This window comes from Lepidothrix coronata, unplaced genomic scaffold (assembly GCF_001604755.1).
Source record: "Lepidothrix coronata isolate B3197 unplaced genomic scaffold, Lepidothrix_coronata-1.0 Scaffold47, whole genome shotgun sequence".
Lineage (NCBI taxonomy): Eukaryota > Metazoa > Chordata > Aves > Passeriformes > Pipridae > Lepidothrix > Lepidothrix coronata.
The window spans coordinates 4,107,222-4,126,823 of NW_016690227.1; the positions used below are offsets into that span (position 1 = coordinate 4,107,222).

A 19,602-nucleotide genomic window follows, 5' to 3' on the forward strand; every position below is an offset into this window, starting at 1 on the left:
TACAGTTTTGTGATGCCTAAAGGATTTGAAGCCCTGATTATGTGTTTACAGAAAAGAAAAAGAAGAAAAGAAGAGCCAGGAGGATAGGTTGTTCAGTTTACTACCGGAGACCTGACTGTGACAGACTACCAAGGAAACAAAATTTTCTGAGAGAGTAAAGAAGACCTTCTGCAGCATTTGCAAGGGTCTCCTTTTTTTCTTCAGAGTTACGTGGGATAACTTAGCCAGAACTTATTGATGTCTGCATGTTCAGTGGACTCGGGAATGGACTGGGAGATGCAGAAAGGCACTCTTTGGAAGGAACAGAAGAGGAGGCATTTCAAAAATCCTGCAGGTGACCGAGGTGAGCAAACTCACAGCTTCTCTTTCGGGTGAGATAATAGATGTTCAGTCAGCTGTATAAAAGTCACGAGCAAACTGAGTGAGTGATTGAAATTAGATGAGAATTTTGCTTTTTTGGGCATGCTGGTGCAAGATTAATTTCCTCTTGGAAAAAAAGAAGGGATAATGATGCTACAAGGATAAGCATTTCTAAGCATACGTTATTTTGGAGACATGCTAAAACTGGTGAGCTGTTTTATGTGTGATATTTTATATTAAAACTGTTTGAAACATGCTCATTATTTTACAAGGTTTGTGTGCTATAGTTCCTCTGGTTTACAGATAAATATATAAATAAGATGTAACTATTATTGTTCCTTTTAGCGGAGATTTTTGCTCATCTCTTTACTAAGATTTTTGGATGCATGTTGGCAATGCCCTCAGGTTCTTCAAAGGCTTTATAATCAGAAAGATACTGAGAAATGATAACAAAGAATATAGCAATAACAAAAGGAGTTGAGCCATGGAAATCAAGGGAGTGACAGAGGCTTGGGAAAGCAGAAAAAAACCCAAGAGACTAAGTTAGGAAATAAACATATGAAACACTTTTCTGTTGCCAAGATCTCAGCTGGTGTCACCATAACACTTGGAAAATATCCTCAGGATGGTGGGAACCATTAAAGCAGTACAGATTATCAGAGGATAAACTTCCACTTCAGCTGCCACTGGTAGCAGAAGTGACCAATAAGAAACGTTTAGGAAATGAAAGATGAAGAATCAAAGCATTGACATTCTGGGGATATCACAGAGCAAGTGCAAGGGTATCTAGAGGTCAGTCAAACACTATCCATCTGAAACAAGGCAGGGCGATAAATAAAAGAAATAAATCATATTCTAAAAAGTATCATCAGCTTTGAAAACCTAATTAAAGGAAAAGTTATCTGGTGTTCCTCCTGAGCATAGATTCATTTTGTAAGTGGTATGATAGGTAAGGCTATGACACAATGATTTTTCTGTGCCTTGAGTGCCAAAACATGTAAAAGATTAATATGTCTATTGTTAGTTTATACATTGTTTATTATTGTTTATACATGCTTCTTTGTAGTATATACCTGAAGGAGGTAAAAGATAACATGTACAAACCATGTCACTATTTTCCATGGGTTGGCAATATCCATCTGATAGGGAATAGACCCCATGAATATCAGAATCCACCTGGTCTTGAAAGCTACAAGTTCCAGTTTCCAGTTTTTAATTCCCTTCATTCCATTTCCAGTATTCTATGTCTTCTTGTATACTTGCAAATCCATTCTCTCAAAAGAAAATAGAAATTAAAGATGGTATTGAACAAAAACCTGAGAAATACACGTGCAGTTTAAGGATATCTATACTTGTGTGCCAACTCACAGAAGTTACTAGTTCTTTATCTAAACTGTGAAGCTCTTGGGCAATAAACATTCTCTTATAGCTGTTACCTATTTTCAGTGAATTTAGCAGTGTTGCTTTTTGGTGTTTGCTGAAGAGTTTTCCCACAGGTCGTATCTCTACAGATACAGTGGAAGGGATTGTTGTAGTGGGGAGCCACACAGGTCAGCGGCTGGGGCTAAGGAATGGGAGCTACTGCTTGTTGAAATCCAGGCTTTGCTTTGCCCCTGTGTGACTTTGGGGTACATTAGGCTTGTTTATGGTCAGCATATGAAGTGTCCAGCCTGGCACCTTGCCAAGGGTGAGGGCCAGGCTTTGAATGGCAGGGTGCAGATTGTACAGCGAGGCCCTCCTCGCATGGAAGTTATGAGAAAGGCCATTGACTGGTTGCAGTGTCCTTCAGTACATAGATAAATATACTTCTATGCCAGTTCTGCGTAGGAGTCCTTGTCACTTAGAGTGTCACCTTTTTATGACCTTGAGTCATAAAAAAACTATTCTTTCATTTTCACTGACAGAACAGTTGTCTAAAAATGTTGAAATCTCAAGGCAAAGTTCCAACTGTGAAAAAGATGGTGCTAATTAATGTGTTAATTGTCATGTAAACCTCTTTGTTTAATGAGATGTGAAATAGCTCCTACCATTAGGAATATCAATGTGCACAGGAGTTTGTCCCAAGTGCTCAGGGTCATTTATTGCTGTGTTGCAGCACAACCCAGGGCTGCTATTTCAGCCTCTTGCCAAAATAGAAATGTTTTACTTTCTGATGAGTCATCTGGGTTTCACTGAGCTCTAGCAAGGTTTCCCCACCCTATTCTTCTTTGCTGTACAGTCCAGGCCCTGCCCTAGAGGCCTTGCTTTCCCAGGGAAAGATGGGGTGGAACCCTCCTCAGCAGCTGTTGGCTCTGTTCCTTGATTAACTTGGAGGGGACTGCTAATGAATGGAACATTTTCTCTGTCACTGGAGCTGAATTTGCAGCATTCCTAGCCTTTACTGGCCAGCAGTGTGGCAGAGCAGCGCTGGCAACTGAGTTGGAGTTTGCCACACATTGTGCTTAAATGTTACCTACATCAAGACAGTAAGGGAAGTAGGTCAACCAAAGGAGGAAGCTTTAATCTATTTTCCATGTTGGTCATATTTACTAATAAACAACACAGAAGAGCTATATGTTTCAAGAAAATATTTCCTTACTCCCTCCTCCCCTTCTGGTGCAAAAGGGGATAGAGTAAAACTTAATTTTTTTTAAAATTCTTTTTCTTTAATTTTTTTTTCTTTAAATTATTTTCTTTCCCTTTTAATTCTGACCTACCTGTTCTAAGGTGGCACTGATTTGAGCATGAGGTTGGACTAGATGACCTCTAGACATTTCCAACCTTACCCTATGATTTTCAACAATCATGCTGTTATTTTGGATTCTTCCTGGCTCCAAATTACCTGAGAGAGGAAAAAACCCCCACGACTATTTTAAGATAATTTTCTTTCCCCTTAAGTTATTATTTTAATTCATTGAAAATGGACCAGGGAGAATAAAAAAAACAGGTGCTTCCAATAAATAACTGTGTTATGGAATAGTTCTTTTCAGTTGTTACTTTCTGAATTTTGTTATAAAATGCTTTGATTACCATGCTCAGGCTGTTTTACAGAATTGTTGTTATGCAGAAATTTAGTCAGCCGAGGGCTAAATTGTTTGAGGGCTATACTCCCTGCTGCAGTCAAAAAGTGGCTTCTTACACCTATAGTCACCAAAGTTAGTCTCATGTTTCAGAAGCTGAATGTCATTGCTGATTCTTTCCGTTTATGCTTGGTGACTCAGATGGCAAGAAGGGGTAAAATATTTACTGGTAGAGTATGTGAAATAATATGAATTTGAAAAATCCATATTGGTTTTTCAGTAATCCATTTTAGCTAAGTTCATTCGAAATTAAACTGTTTGCCCAGCTGACACCCTTGCTCAAACTGAGATCTTCAAAGCCATTTACAGCCACTAAACAAACATATCTTTCATTAGCTTCGATTATAATGCCTGATGAAGTGTGCAGAAGATCTGAATCTTTAGAGATGACAATGTTGGATATAATTTAGACACAGGAGAGGTAACAGAATCAGAGTGATGCTTGGAGTGAACTTTAATCCAGAGTTTCACAGTCAAATATAGATGGGCAGTGCATTGCTCCTTATGTGCTTCAAAACTGCTGCTGAGGCACAGTGGTAGCACAGCACATTGTACCTGCCCTGGGAAGTGAGAACTTGAATCTTCATTGCTGGCGATGTGGCATTGTCCCCAAAACTTACTCCTCTTTAAAGGATAAACTGGAATGGAGAGGATGTAACTATCTCCTAAGTCTGAAGCAGCTACAGTAAAGAGGAAGAACTCCATGTGACACCAATTTAATTAGTATGCAATATCATTGCCTTGATTGGTGATGGAAAACAGTGAGTGTTGTATTATAACTGCTCAATTCTCCAGTAGTGAAAGGATCTAGCCTTTGTAAAGTTGGCCTGCGTGCGAGGCCCTCTGCTTTCCTGTGCCCCTCAGAGATTTTGTACAAAACAAAACAGCAAAGGATAGATGATTCAACAGAAGATTTTTTTTTTTTTCCTAAAACCTCAGAGGTCTCTGCTTAAGCATCCTAAGCCATAAAAAGCTAACAGTAGTTATATGCACATATGTTAAACAAACATCAGTGGAGTTGTCATTAACTTGCTGCTTATTTGAAGTGTGGGGAGGGCCTGATGCGATCTCCAGACTTTTTGAAGAAGGCACGTAGCCATATGTTTTTATGTATTCTTTTCATTATTATTAGATAATGCTAACAATAGTGTTGAAGTATGGTCTGCATCAGTCTCCTGAAAGATCATATTGGCCCTCAGTGAAGAAAGACTCGTTTTCCTTCTTCAGAGAAGTAATTTAAGGGTTAAGCTGATGGCAGGGCAGACATAACAAAGTTTGTCGATTCATAATTGGTTTGTACAAATGAAAATTATTTTTTTCCTTACTGTGTCCTTAAGCAATGTTTTCCTGATGAAAGTGTGTATTGGTTTTTGGGTTGGTTGGTTTGGTTGTTTTTTGTTGTTGTTTTTTGTTGGTTTTTTTTAATCTCCTTCTTTCTCCAAAGCCAATCTGAGATCTCTACATCCTTTATCACTGCTTGAAAAAAAGACCTGGTTATCATAAGAATTGGAAAGATAGGACAGTGGAAAGCCTGAAGGAGTAAAAGTCCAGACAGAGATGCACTGGCATACTGTAAGGTCTATGAAGAGCTTGTCACAGTGCCTGATGGCTCTCAGCTTCTGTTTCATTTGCTCTGATGGTTAATCATTTGCTTGAGTGCTCAGGTGCCATGGTGATGGACACACTACCAGTGCCACAAACCCAGCGTGCTGCATATTTATTGAAACATTATTTTTGAAAGGAAGCCAAAAATAAATACAACTTTTGAAAATCCTCAGCACAGCTAACATTGCCATTTACTTTCTCTCTAACAATATAAATTAGCATGGTAGGATGTAGGCATCTTCCTCCCATTTTAGATTTTTTCCTTCTGCTGTTGATATCCATGGCTTTCTCATTAAATGGTTTGAAAGGCTTTAGACTTCCTCCATATGTTGAGTATTGCACATTTGTGCATTGGCCTTTCTGTGCAGCTATTGAGATGTTAGTTCCACTCTCATCAATATTAACATCAAAGAAAGGGCCTTGGAGTAAGAGCCAAATGTATCCTTGCTCTGTTAAGCTCCAGCAGTTTGCTAAGTGTGACCTTTGTGAAGCTACGGGTATAAAGTTCAACCTTGAAAATCTTGGCTGGCAACTAACTACTGGAATGCCAGTTGGCAAGATATTCCTTCTTCTACTCCAAATGCGAGGCCTTGTGCGTGAATAGCTCCAATGCAGCATCTCTTCTGCAGTGTCACGTTTTGAAGTCTGATCCTCACACAGACAGACCTCTGTTGCTGTTGTTACTTTTTATAGTGCTGTGCTATTTATATCTCTATTTGAATATGAATGGTGGCCACCACAGGGAAGTTAGCACTGAGCAGTAGTTTCCCACTGAGGGCATTACTGTGCTAGCATCCCTCCAAGATAACTGCATGGAATATAGAAACAGATATTATCTCTTTATCACAAGCACCTTATGAGTTTGCTCCTGGTTTTAGTATCTTGAATTGCTTCACAACGCTGGTCTCTGACTGCTGGTGCCCAGAGCAGATTGAAGTAGCATGCTGGCAGTCTATGAACCCCCAGAACACGGCGTGCCCACAAGGCAAGCTAAACCACAGAAGAAGGGATCAGATGGAGCTAGATGCAAGGTATGAATCCACTGGAGTTGGATAATTGTTCCTCAGACTCCACTGATCGTAAAAGCTTGCTTTAACTTTTGTTTCAGCCCACAGGAAATGGAAAAGACATCCTTTCTCCCTTACATTTCCTTCACATGATATAAAAGTACCAAATTTTTTTCACGCTTATCTTACCATCTGCTCCAACAGCAATTAACTCACCAATTGGTGTTGGACAAGTTCAATTAATACATGGTAAAAGCATGCAGAAAACCTCAAAAAGAGTGATGCAGGGATGCTGCTTATGTCTCCCTGGCGTGAGGTAGGAAGGGCCTGCTTGGCAGAGTTGGAGAAAGAAGTGTGAAGACAAAGCAACACCATTTGAATCCCTCATATTACTGATTTTTTTTTTTTTGAAATACAGTAAAGACACTAAATATGGCAATCCTATAAACATTTCTGAGTCAAAGACAGAGTGAGATTTATAGGACTTGTGGGTTAGGACAGTGGTCACCTCCTAGTGTTCTTCCTGTGAGATCTGAACTGATGTTGTTGCAGGGGTGTTGGGAGAGAAGCCTCTAGTGATTGACCCTCTAGGGATTTAGTTTGGAAGGCATTGGAATTGAGGTCCTCTCCTCTCTATCAATTCTTCTGCAGTATGGGACTTTCCACCTTGGCACCATCCAGTGGTTGGACTCTCTAGGATACACAAATCCTTGTAAAACATACCAGTAACAGCTGCTGTGCTCTGGTGTTTTACTGGAGTGAAAGAACAAACCTTGAGGAAAGTGGGAAATGAGTGATGCTTGCCTCTTTAACTCCAGGGCCAGTGCAGGTAGAGTCATATCTCTCACCCAGATGGAAGATGGGCCAGACTGCAGAGGAAGGCACCAAATGGGGTGTGGTGTAGTATTGTAGGGTGTGGAAGTAATACCTTAACAGTCCTGGTCCCTGTAGTACGATTGCAAAACTGGCATCAGAGTACGAGTTTTCCTCGTAAAATAATTTTGTTGCCATGATATTGCCAGTCATACAGGCAAACCTTCCTGCCAACCATTTCCTTCTTTTCAGTGCTGCGTGGTAATTTTTTGTTTACTTTGTTTACTTTGAATACTTTTGATTACTTTGCTTACTTTGAATGGTTTTTTTGGTGTTCCTTTGCAATAAGGCTGAGGGGTATTGCCGTTCACAGGTAGGGTGCAATTCAATCCATCATCCTTCTTTTCCTAAGGTTGTTCCACTTTTGAGAACCACCCTAGAACACGTGCAAATTGAGCGTGGATAGAGGCATCTCTTGCCAGCAAATATGTGCACTTGGATTTTTCTATGGACTGTTGTCTGAAACTTGGCAAGTCTTTTGAATCTTTCCTGGATGAGCAGTTCTGGATCATTCACAATTTTTTGGGGGAGTTGGAGTGAAAATAAAATGTGCTTGGGATGCTGAGTGCAAACTCAAACCCAGACTTTCCCACTGTGAGCCCAGAACAGAGAGATTTAATTTGGCCTTTTATGGATTATGATCTAGTGTCAGAATTAGATTTTGAGTCTGAGTGGCATGCAGCGTGTGTGATAGTCATGTAAATATACTGGTTTAGTGCTTGCAATGTATTTACAGCCTCCTATTAGTTGCTGACTAGTGGTGTTTTCCTTTTTGGCTACAGTGGGAGAAGCTGTGGGCCTTACTGTTGGTACTGGATTTGGTACTTTTGATAGTAACGAAATCTGCAGATGTAGAAGCACAATAAATCCTCAGACCTGAGGGTCAGAAATAAGTCCATTACTGAACAATCTTAACGTCTGTTGGAATGAACAGAGGCAGAGTTTATGTAGGTTTATGCAATCAACTGCAGCCATTGACTGTTCCTATCATAAAAGAAGATCCATGATATTTCTGTCCTCAAACACTTGGTAATTTTGGCTTAAAGCAGTAGGCCCAAATCCAAACTGAGTTCAGGTGTTTAAAGTGTCTAGTTAACAACAGGTATTGGTATGCCTGGAATCAAAAGTATTGTAAGGCAAGGAAAGCAATCTCCTGGTCTGGTGCTGAAGGGGTTAATGAGGAATTAAGGAGAGGAAACAAATAAAGGCTTCTAGAGTTGTGTTTAATTTTTCAGTCTCTTTGCTGTCTGCCAGTCCTTTACACGAGTGCTAAAAATTTCATACGAAAATTAAAAATGTATTTTAAAAACCAATTTAAGAAACTGAACATGCAATGCTAACTTTGGAAAATTTGCAGCTCTGTTTTCTGACAGAATCTTACATTTGTGACTAAGGGAAAACTTGATTATTTCAGTGGAGAAGTAGATGTGAATTTCTCTTTATCCATTCTCACCTTAACGGATTGACTTGGAGATCTTCAGTTTCAAAGAAGGTAAAGGTGTCAGAGGAGTTCATATGCAACAGACAGGTTTTCTGGAAAAAGCCTTAGATTTGATAAACTTTCAGAAAAATTGCACAACTTGCTGGAGACAAAGTACTTTTGTTGTGAATGTTTGCTGGTGCCATCAAAGTTGATGCTCCTTTGGGAATTCACTTCAGCTGAGACTAGGACTTTGGTTATAGACTGTTGTGAGCACTGAAGATGAAGACACTGGTCATTACAGCTGTGTCAGCGTCTCAGCAATGAATTGATGTTCTTTTTGGCTAAAGTTCAATGTTCTTTGAATGAGAACTCTTGATTTACATTAACTGTTTCTCAACCATTCTTGTGTGAGTATTAAGCTGATGTCTTGCTACTCTTTGTGGAGCCGCCAAAGAAATAAGAAAAAAAAAATAAAAGAACCTCAAACAAACAAAACCCCACAGAAAATATTGATTTAAGTTTGGTGGCTGCTGTTGAATGTGCTTGTCCTTCCCTCATGCAGCTGCAGAACTTAGTGGCATTGCAGGTAGGTTGTTTGACTGTTTCCTTTTGAAGCTTTGCCAGTTCTGCTTTGTGGATCAGCCAACAACAGCCTCCTGAATTGTGCTTGCACCTGTTTCCTCTTCTTCTGGAATAAGCAGTTTTTTCTGAAAAGATCCTTGACAAAGGCCAAAGTTGCGCACCTACCCCAGCCCATTGATATAAAGGAAATCACATTTTCTTGGTGTTTGTAGAATGAAAGTGGCAGCTGTTACCATGAGAATAGGCAATTTATGAAAGAAGTCTTGAGAAGGCTGAACATTACCACTAATCGAAGAGATTGCAGTCAAGACAAAAGGTTAATGTTCAAGATCTGCTAATTAGGAGGGAGCTGCTTTTCTGATAATGTGAGGATGGATACAAATGACTTCTGTTTGATAAAAATGCTGTTGTCCTGGCTAATCCCTCAACCTATTATTTTAGATACAAGGGTTAGATTCATCCCTAGTATAGTATCCACTGATTTGTTTTCAAATAGGTTGAAACTTAATGGGTAAAAATAGGTACTATTTCCTGGAAAGGTTCTTTCAGATACTTTCTACTTCACATTCCCTTTTTGGAGACATTTTTCTGCATTTTGTTTTGTATTTTGCAATTACTGATATCCTCTCTGTCCTTTTGTCTCTGCTCAACACATTTTCAGGGGTGTAGAAATTACTGTGGTTCTTCAAATGTCTCCTTAAATGTGCTGAAAATGTTATCAGCAAATAGAGAAAAGGCTTTGTTATTTCTGCTGCACTTCCTCTGTTGATTGACTGTGCCAAGACAAAGTGCATAATATAAGAAAGTCATCATCTGCAAACACGAATGTTTGGGCCAGATCGTCTCTGCTCATATGAAGTGCCAAATCTTCACTCTCTTCAGGAGAATTCCATCTCTCCACAAGTTCTGAAAGTACAGTTTCTGTTAAATTTCTCAGCTTTAGAGCACCTATCTGACAAACTCCGTCTAAGCAGCTAATAACAATTTTTAAACAATTCCACAGTTTGCCCTGGATTATTTCACAAAATACTTAATTATTCTTAATTAAAACTCCAGTTGATTGTATTTTTGGTGCCCTAGCTGTTCAAATAATCTTGGGCTCTACATTCTTCTCTTTATTTATTTTCACTTGTAAGTAGCCTGCATTATTGCAAAAGCCTTTATCTATGTAATTAGTTTTACATGGATTTTGTAATGAAAACTGCATGTGAAAAATGGAATGGTAAATGTTCTTGGTTATGTTCCCCAAAATGACACCAGTAACATCAAAGCAGTAAAAATATCAACACCACACTACTAATGGAGCTTAAGGACCCTCTGTGACCAGTGGATGCAAGCAGTGGGTCCAGGAAATTGTAAAGGGCATTACAGCATGTGATACTTCCAACTATATCTCAACCTCTGTCTCAAAGGTTGTAATTTTACCCTTACTCTTTTATCTGGGAGGCTATTTGAGAAACTCATAGGCTTACTGAAACTTCCCTTCTTTACAGCCTTGAGGAATGTGTGGCATGTGTACTGCCTTCCCCCCTGCCCATGCTGTTGTTGCTCTTTAAATTAAATAACACTTCTCTCACCTGGAAGCATCTTCCTCAAGGCATTTCTAGCCAGCAGCTACATACTTACACAGCTCTTCTATTACTGGGCTAAACCACTTAACTCTGTTAGTATCTTTGGATGGAGAATCTCCATGTCTCCTGAGTTCTACTGAAAATCTCCATCCTACAGCCTCACTTGCCTTTTTCATTATGTTACTTGTTTAGTCATTTGCTCATTGACAACTTCAGTCTTCATTTGTCACTACTGGGTCGTCTCCCAGGTTACATTTGAATTTTCTGCCTGGGGCCTTGCTGCTTACCCCATTTCTTTGGCTCCCATCTTCAAGCTGCTCACTTTGTATAGTTTCACTGCTCTTCTTTACTGGCAGTACAAGAACATGCAGGTAGTCTTCTACCTGAATGACAGTGGTCAAGAGCTATGAAAGGACAACAGAAGCCCCAGGGTGGATCCTGAAGGCTGTCACTGCTAATCTCAACTGATTTGATGCATCCCTTCTTAATGGCACTTGCCTGTTATTAGTCCTCCTTTAGCTGTTTTTTTTTAACCACTAAAAAAGTCTTAGTTCTCAGATTCCTTAATAACATATAACACGGTGTCAAATGCAGTCCTACAGTCCTGAAAGATGAGATCTATTACACTTCATCTGTTCACAAAATCACTTACCTCATCTAAGAAAACTATGTGGATGATTTGTGTGGTGTCCTTTTGGGAAATTGCTGTTGCATTTTATCCCATTTTTCATTTACCTCTGTGTCTTTATATATTGTCTCTCTCAAAATGTATTTTAAGGCCTTTCATACTAATGAGATCCAATGAAATAGCTTGTAATTTCCCAACTGCCATCTCCTCTTATTTTTCTTCACAGATTTTTTGTAAGTAAAGAAACCATATCTGCTATTTTTCGGTTTCACTCCCAGCTGGATGGTGCTATTAAAAATATTTGTCACTGGACTAGCATTACATGTGAACAAAATTTTAAAAAGGGTGAGTTAGTGATTAATCAGACTTCAAGCTTGATGCATTTAACTTTTTGAATCAAGTTTTTTGTTAGCTGTGGGAGTTTCTATTTGCATACCCACATTCTCATTATTCACCCTAACTTTTTCTCTAAATTTAACCTAAAAGTTTCTGATTGAAAACTGTGGAAAAATACTTATTGAAGGCCTTCCTTGTGTTGTCCTTAATCTTTTCCCCATCCTTCTTCTGAAGTGGCACATCATTTCTCCTTGTGTGTTTTTGTGGAGTTTTTTGTTTGTTTTGTTTGTTTGTTTTCTGGGTGGTTTTGTTTGTTTGTTTGTTTATACGACCAAAGAGCCTTCTACTATATGTTGTCATATTCTTTTCAGGACAGAACTCAGTGAAGTTCTTGGGAGTTCAAACTTTATCTTAGTATTTTTTGACTTCTCAGATGTTTCTAGTTTGTGGACAGTACCTTTGGCATTCTGTGTGGACTCTGCTTATTTCCAGAGCAGAGTGGGACTTTTTTACAAAGTCCCACTAGTTGCTGGCTGTGGCTTTGTAAAAGCTTGTTGAATTTACTGTTCTTTTTCTGTATTACAGAATAGACGTAACTTAAAAGAGCTTAAATGCAAATTTTAGTATTTTATTTCATTTTACAGTGCTTTACTATGTTAGCGCAATTCTTAAGTTCCTATGCCTACCTTTCTTCTCTCTTGTAGAAATAATCCTTCTCATGTCATAATCAAAGCTATGAAGATGATGTGTGTGAGAAGCAGATCAGGGTCTACATTCCTTGAAGTACTTTCACCACGTGCAGCATTTTTTCACAGCGGTGGCTTTTTTAACTGTTTAAGAGATACGCATGCAGTATCAAAAGAAATGCAAAATATTTTGGAAGATGAAACTGCTTGGAAACCGAAGGATGCATGGATTTGTTCAGGTGCCCAGTATTTCTCTAACAGCCTTTTTGCCACTTGACTCATGTTTTATTTCTGTCTTTTAAGTATTAGATTTTCTTTTGTCACACTGGTGATTTGCAAATATACAAGTACTGTAGTGAGTGCTCAGGAAAGTGGTCTTTCACAGAACTAAATTGTTGCATGGAAAAAGTTCCTCGGTAACTACTTATTACTGGGATTTTTGTCAGGTCTCAAGATACGTCATGGCTGTGTTGCAATAACACTAGAAAAGCATATTCAGCTGCAGACTGTGCCCCAAAGAGCTTGCAACTAAAATACGTTTAAGGGCAAAGGAAGCAAACATTCTTTTCATGGTTACTGTGAAATGTGGGGAAATAAGCCAGTGTCACTCCTCTGGGGCATGTCCACTAGCTGTATCCAGTCCCCTTGACTTTTCAGTCTTTCTATCAGTTGCAGGAAGGTTTTTCCCTTTTTCATCTACTAGAGTCGTTATCAGGAGTAGGAAATTACAGTAGGATACTGAGAATGAAAGGAGACAAAATTTCATTTATTTTCCTGCTGTTTCAGTTACTTTAATAATCTGTCACTATATACAAAGCAATTGGTAAAAGGGGGAAGCATGGTATGTTCTCTACTGGTGCCATTGCATTTTTTAGCCAATCCAGTAGGATTATTCTTTAGCCATTAATCTCTTACAGGCAGGAGGCAGTGGACGGGTCAAAACCCGATTTGTCTGTTAATTTACAATTTTTGAGCAAAACGCATAAGCTCACTGAACAAAGAAGTAGATGACAAAGCAGAAAATATTTTTTGGTATTTAGAAAGCTTCCTCTTGAATTGAGTCTATTCATAAGTAATATGACACACAATTCTGAGAAGATATTAGAAAGTCTCAGTAGATTTAGATTTTCAGATTAGCTGGTGAGCCGCACAAATGTGACCTGAATTATGACTCTCCTGTGGTTTCTACTTATAAATACTTTTTCCAATACAAATAAATTATAAAATAAATTTAAAGTAATAGTTAATGAAAAAAGAAATTTTTTTAATCTCATGGACACGGGTACTTTGAATAGTGTAATTTTTTGCTGTGAGAATGAAAAAAAAACCTCTTCAAATCTCTTTTGTGTATAAATACATCCATTTACTTCAGTAGCATCTGTGAATCCAAATTTGACCAATAAAACTCAGCTGGAATGTCGCTTCTCTGTGTGTCAGAAAGATTCAGGAGGGGTTAGTAAGGAATCTGTGTGTGTTTCAGTACTTACCTGCTGTGTGATCTTCACATCAAGACAGGATCCTTGGTTATAGGAAAGAAAAGAAAGCAGAATTTTGTTTTATAGAGTGTCATCTCCTGTATGTACAGAGGTATTACTTCCCTCTCTGGCAGTGAAACCATGTTCTATATTTAGGAAGAAAGAAATAGTACTTGGTACTAACTGTACTTAGGAAGAAACACTTAACTGTCAGGCTTGTGAGATACTGGAACAGGTTTTCCAGGGAGGTTATGGATGCCCCAACCCTGGCAGTGTTCAAGGTCAGGTTGGATAAGGCCTTGAGCAACCTGGTCTATTGAGAGGTGTCCCTGACCATGTAAGGGGAGTTGGGACTAGATGGTCTTTAACGTCCCTTCCACCCCTTAACATTCTATGATTCTATGAATCATTCTATGATTTTATGATTTACAAAAAGAAGAGCAACAAATCTTATCAAGGTACTTGGATAATGTTAAGGAATTTTAAGGAAAATCTGATCAAGATGGTACTAAGGCTATGAATGGAATTTCAGATACCAGCATGATGTTGCAGAGAGCACTACAAGAAGGCTCACCCAACTTTACTTTTACTCACCCAACAAATCTTGTGCTCAGTAATTCATTTTAAGAACAACAACAACAAAAAGTACTAATAATTTTATCACTGATAGCGTTTTTTTCCCCCAGTCTCTGTTCTGAAACAGTCAACACAAATTTCTGTTCCCTTTTTCTGATTGTTTGGGGTTTTTTTTCAGGGAAGAAGAAGGTATTCAAACAATTGGAAATTTTTCCATCAAGAATGTGGAGATAATAGATTAAATGGGGATGTTAAATCACAGTAATGGAAATCTACCCCTTCTAGTATATGTGCTGGTTTCCTGAGCAAAATTTTCAGAAAACGGGATCTTAGCCTTAGGATTTGTACTCTTCCATGAACTTTTCAGGAAAGCGATTCTGCTACATGAAGGACAATCCCTTTGTTAACAGCCTTTTAGAGTGATGTGTGTTGATTTAAAATTCAGAGAGACAAAAATAGCTGGTTTAATTTTTGGATGTGTAAAATGTAGAGATCACTAGTTGAATAAACAAACCATTTCTTGTAATGCTTATTTGTTAGAAATAAAGCATATTTTTTACTTGGCTTATATGTCTGTGTTGATTTTTCTTATCTCTGGAGCAAGAGCTGCAATACAGATAGCATGGCATAGCTATTTACTCAACAGTCATCCAAACAAACTGACCTGATTAAGGTGAAAATTTCTCATTGCAACAGTGTGTTAAAATTGGTGTGTTAAAATATTTGTAGTGAAAGGCATGTTCCTTTTGCAGGTTTTTTTAATAAAAAATCCCAAAATGGTCAACGACAAAATCATACATTTTTTAATATTAAAAAGGCTCCATAATGCCTTCTGAGTATTACAATTTAGATACTTCTTGTTCCTGTTCTGCTTAGGGGCTTGTTTTCCTGTTTGGACCTAGTCTTCCATGACATGCCACTATCTCTGCTTTATGATTATGGACATAGTGTATTCTCTGATGAATTGAGGGAAATACAGTCTAATAATGTAGCTACACAAGGGAATGAGAATATGAATCACTCAAACTTTAACATCTGTGAGGGCCAGAAGCTTGTTTTTAAAACTCCCGTGGAAAATTTAATTCTTTTCTGCAAGGGGAAAAATCGCACAAATATTTTTAATTCCCTCCAGACACCTAGTTCTTATTAACAGTTGAATATGTAGGGTGACTTCTGTAAAATTCTATGCAGAAACATAGTGTTGTGAGTGAAAGGCTCCATCTGAATTTTTGTACAAATGATTTCTTCTGACAGGTGGCAGAGAAGGGTGATGGTGAGTTAAGAACATGTTGGGCTATTGGTATTCTTCAGTCATACTCTATTTGTACAGAGAACTTTTTTGTTGATGTCTCTATTAATCCTTTCTCTTAGTTTGTAGCATTTGAGACAGAAGGCATTTTTTTACACAAGTGTTGTGCGAATGGCATGGCCCACACAGCTGAAATACATCTGTGTCAGCTTGGCATCAATCACTGTCTGTGGCTCCAGGATAGGTATCTTTAAGCATCGAGCAACAAGCCGGAGTTGTATTTCAAAGCCTTGAAACCAGCAGCTGGTTTGAAAGCTCTCCAGTTTGGATAGAATATTCTCGGCTTAGATTGCTTAATCAATGCTCTGTTTTCACTTCATCGGCAAAAAATAATACAAAAAGAAAGCTTCTCTATTAACAAATCATTTGTCATTTCCAAGCTGGCTGCAGAGGTCTGTGCAGTCATGTCTACTGAGTCGCTAAATCTTTATGCCTCCTCCTCTTTGGAGAGTCATTAAGCTTAGAAGCATTACCCTCTACAGGGCTGATCAGGATGGCTTGTTTTAAAACATGTCAAAAATGTTGGACAGCAGCTTGTTAAAAACTTCCACATTATGGATCTTTCAGATTGGCTGGCCATAAATTAATGCCAGTTCTTTTATTATTTTTAGCACAAGTTGAAAAGATGCTTACACATCGTAATTAAGACTTTAGGCTGGAGTTGGCACAAGCATGTAGTGCATCTAAGCTCTTCCAATTTTTCTTCATATTAATCCAAAATATTTTTTACTGTCTGTCTATTTCTTAGAAATCTCGGTAACTGTTACTCAGTGCAACTACAAGACTTTGCCCAGAGAAGCTGTGAATGCCCCATCCCTGGAAGTGTTCAAGGCCAGGTTGGATGGAGCTCTGAGCAACCTGATCTAATGGAAGGTGTCCCTGTCCATGGCAGGGGGGTTAGAACTACATGATCTTTAAGGTCCCTTCCAATCCAAGCCATTCTATGGTTCTGTGATTTTATGACTGTTGAGAAACTGCTTTTCAGAAAGTCTGTTTGCCCACATCTTCATTGTCTTCAGCTCAAGTGAAGTGTCACTGCTTCTGAAAACTGCAGTTGACCTAAAGCTCTGCAAGAGACTATTAACTGCAACCTAGCCCTGCAGACCAACACTTCGGACCAAACCTGTTTGCCAGGGATTTGTGTCCAAACACAGAGCAAGTGATGAGTGTGTGCATATACTTGTGTCCACCCTGACTTCCATCAGGTGACCTTCAGTGCATTCTATTTGTTACCCTGGTGTCTCATCTGCTTTAAGACAGTGAGCGACCTGGGGCTTGGAGCGGGTATGGAGGAGGTACACGTTTCAGCTGACAAGGTCTCTGGCAAAGGGGCAGGTGGGGGCAGCCTGTGGAAAATCTCTGTGCCAGAATTCACTTGAGCTTGGCCCTTTGGTGAACAGGAGATGGAGGAGAGGAGAGCAACCCTCCTCCTTTACTGCCTTTAGGGGGGGTTAGTCCCTATCGGAGAGAAAGAAGGGCTGTCTCTGCCCACAGGAAGAGCTTTTTGGCTCTCTGCCTTTGTATGCACCATGTGAGGGTGTGAGCTATGTCTTTCCTCTCATCCTCTCCATTATATCACAAAGACAGGCTCTCCTCTCCTATAACTAGGTTTTCAGAGCTCAGCAAAGGTGCAGACCCATGTTTTGCTAGAAAATGACTTGACATTTTGTTAGTGCCAGAGAGTATTGGACTTTAGTATTCAAAAGCTGATTTTAGGTCTTTTTTTTGAAGACTACACTCCAAATTAAATAATTTTGTTGTCTGACCAATTCACAGTGAAGAACTACATCTCTATTTCCTGTCTTGCATGCTGTAAGTGCAATTTGATTATATTATGTTTATTGCACTTTGAACTTTAAGTTTCCAGGAAAAGAAAGGAATTAAAAATAGGAGGAAGATTGTGAGATAAATGGCATCATATAATTCACTCTGGTCTAATTTGTGACTTTCAGATTTTGAGCATTTCTTAATTTGATTTGCAGGTGATGGTCTGCTGACAGAATAAATAAATCATAGATAGTACTGAGACTGCTCAGCCATTTGCTGTGGTATCACTTCTACATAAGGTATCTGTATCCCTCTCTTTCTTCGAGTATGTTCTCTCTTTCTTCGAGTATGTTCTCTCTTGTATAATCTTCTGTGTTAGGGGTTTTATGCACAATGAGTGAGATGAGTTCTGAAAAGTCCAGCTCTGGACTAGATCCTAAGTTTTGTTGTCAGAACTGGAAGCTATAGTCAGGAAACTTAGTTGTATTCCTGTAGAACACATGAAAGGTTTAGTAAGGCTGTGGAGTGTAGTAAATACCACAGAACTAAATTACAGGTGTCACTAACTGTAGTTTTTATTTCCTTTGTCCCCACGAAGTGGATTGTGTTTGCACAGTGTGTACAATTTTTCTACTTGTCTGATAACCTGAAATTAAATTTTTAAATACTGGCACCTGTATTTGCAATTTATGACTTTCAAAGTGATGTCAGTTCCTCTAAATAATTAAAAAAGACCCTCTTGTCCAATATTAAAAACAAACAAACAAAAAACCATAAATAATTCTGACAACTAACCTTTGGAATGGAGACCTAATTAGTTCTTATTGAGCTTGGTCCAGAGATCATTGAAGTAATTTGGAGTCTTTCCATTAAAGTTAATTGACTTTAGAGCAAAACTCTTTCTCAGACACACTGGTTTAGCAACATAGCAAATAGCCACCCTGTCACCCATCAGCAACATCACCTACAGACAGGGTGTGTTAGCTGTTCTATTTGACCTTGTTTCTGGAAAAGATATTGCCTGAATTGATGATGCCCCTGTGGGCATATAGAGGATGTAGAAAAAACTTTGTGCCCTGGGTACCTGTTTATTTGGCAGTCACCAAAGCCTGCAGGTTACACTCATTCCAGTGTCACTGTCAGGCTTTCGTCAGAAGTGTCAACATTAACAAGATTTTAAACTGTGGGCGAATATAGAACATCATTTGATCCTGGCGAAGAACTGTTTGCCTCAGCACTTGTGGGATAATGTAGAGTAAGCAGCAAATCATTGATGAATCTGTAATGCAACACTACTCCCAGGAGTGCTCAGGCAAAATTGCTGCAAAGAAGAAGGAAAGACACCAAAAGTGATTAAATGCAGCGAAGGATTTTAACATAAAGGAAAAAAAGAAAAAAGAATACAGAATTATGAGCATAACCCTTTCATTCTGGCTTAATAAAGACCATAAGGAAGCCACAGATGCTGAATGTTTGCTGAACCTTAATTGGTCTGGAATCATCCTTTTATGGATGTTTCTCTAGTTTTATGCCTGTGGTAATGTTGACCTCTGGCTACTAGCTACAAGTTTTTAGTGAAACTTTTACACATTCTACCAGGCCATTAATTCTCATCACTGTTAAACACCTTATTTGCTTTTGTTGTTCATAGAGATAATTAATAAACATAGGTAAAAATAGGCATTGATAGAGCAAGGTATTTAATATTTCTTTGTACATTTAAAACACAGAAAATTCTCTGACAGTGTTCTGCAATACTTAATGGAGATTAGAGAACCTCAGTGGACTTGCATTGTCAAAATGGTACATCATATCTGCCAACACAGACAGTTGGCCCTTAACCTAGCATTTCAGTGGATGCTTCCTTGTTCCCCATCTTTGTTTTGTCTTGTATCTGGCTGCCATAGTTCTAATATAGATCCAGTAAGGTCAGTGCAGGTTCTTCCACTGCAATAGCTGGGACTTGTATTGAAAGCCTTGGTACTTGGGAGATCCCTGTTCAGTTTCCATCTCTGTGGTGTATTTCCACTGGGAATATAAGTAAGTCACTCTTTGCCCAGGGTTGACAGAGGTACTTTCCTATGCTTGAATAGTCTGCTTTGTGACATAAGTTTGTTTGCTGCTAAATTGCTGTACCTAGGGAGTAGGGTTCAAATTCCATTTAGTGCCCCAGGTTACTTAATGTAGCAATTTAATTTAGACAGTTTCAAATAATGACATCAAGAGAAAAAGACCCCACCTCCCTATCACATTAATTATCCTCAGAGTAATCCACTCCCTTTGCAAATTTATTTGAGAAACTAGGCAAGGTTATACTGCAGTATTAAATACAGTCATCTGTTTGG

At 38.7% G+C, this 19,602-nt stretch overlaps 1 long non-coding RNA gene across 1 annotated transcript in view; it reads left to right on the forward strand.

Annotated features, from left to right (window-relative positions):
• Nucleotides 1-19,602, forward strand: part of LOC108497354 — a 75,222-nt gene continuing 55,620 nt past the window's right edge. The window contains exon 1 of the long non-coding RNA XR_001874769.1: nt 1-343. This is a non-coding gene — a long non-coding RNA (uncharacterized LOC108497354). The remainder of the gene's footprint in view (nt 344-19,602) is intronic.